Source organism: Microtus ochrogaster, chromosome 16 (assembly GCF_000317375.1).
Source record: "Microtus ochrogaster isolate Prairie Vole_2 chromosome 16, MicOch1.0, whole genome shotgun sequence".
NCBI lineage: Eukaryota > Metazoa > Chordata > Mammalia > Rodentia > Cricetidae > Microtus > Microtus ochrogaster.
The window spans coordinates 6,764,537-6,765,822 of record NC_022018.1 but is presented as its reverse complement, the minus strand read 5'-3'; positions in this window follow the sequence as shown (position 1 = coordinate 6,765,822).

The window sequence follows — 1,286 nt, the reverse complement described above, 5'->3', positions numbered from 1 at the left end:
AGCCCATCTCTAATAATCTGCTGTAGCCCACAAGGTGGCTTACCAGGGAGATTCTAGCCTACGTCCATCCTGGGTCGGAGCTTCATCACGTGTGCCTCAGAGAGCAGAGCTTTCGCTTCTGCCCGCAAGAGTGGAGCATCTTGTCTCTCCAAGGCCTCTGCCCCTGAGAGGAGAGCTGTCGAGTCTGAGCTCACTTCCTCTTCCTCCCAGAATTCTGTTCTGTTTAGTCCTCCCACCTATGTTTTAACCTATCAGGGCAAGCAGCTTCTTTATTTAATTAACCAATGACCTTCCTCCATCAGAAAAGAAAGGAGAAGTAATGTGTTTTACAAAGCATGGAAGCTAAGGAAACACAGCTAAAAGAAAAACAAAATTCTTCAGGCAGCTGAAAACCAATCCTACCATGAGTCATGGCCCTTGGCTGCTGGGGGTGTAGTGCTATGGGAAAGAGCAATTGCTGCACAGCATGGAACCAGAGCTCAGATCTCAACAATCCTTTGTGTGTGGCTTTTTATAGGTGTGTACCTGTAACCCAGGGGCCGTGGGGGGGGGAGAGAAACAGGAGGACCCTGGGGCTAGCTCCAGCTTCAGTGAGAGACTGAGAGGAGTCAGGCGGCTGTGACAGAGCAATACAAGCAGATGTCCTTCTGTTGTCTGCATACATATGCGGGCGTATGTATCCCACACATCCATACCCCACTTCCCTCTGGCGTCTGCATACACATACGAGCATCTCTATTACACACATCCATACCTCACACACACACATAAGAAAAGTAAAAACCATGCAGTTTAAAGAAGTAAAAGAGCAACAAACAGGTCAACTATACAGGTGGATATAAATAATGCTACACATTAAAAATAATTATAGAGTGTCATGTGATATGGTGGTTTGAAAGGATTAGGACTCAAGACCTTGTTGTAGTAGGTGTTTTCTTGTTAGAGGAAGTGTGTCTCTGAGGTGGGTTTTCTTTGGGGGTTTCAAATGCTCAGTCAGGCCCAGGATCTTCCTCTTCCTGCCTCCTATGGATCCAGATGTAAATTCTCAGCTACTTCTGATGGAGGAAAGTCATTGGCTAATAAAAAAACTGCCTCGGCTCATTTTGATAGGCCATCCCTTAGGTGGGTGGAGTAGGCAGAACAGAATGCTGGGAGGAAGAGGAAGTGAGCTCAGACTCGATAGCTCTGCTCTCTGGAGCAGACGCGATGAAGCTCTGACCCAGGATGGACGTAAGCTAGAATCTTCCCGGTAAGCATACCTCGGTGCTACACACATTAATAGAAAT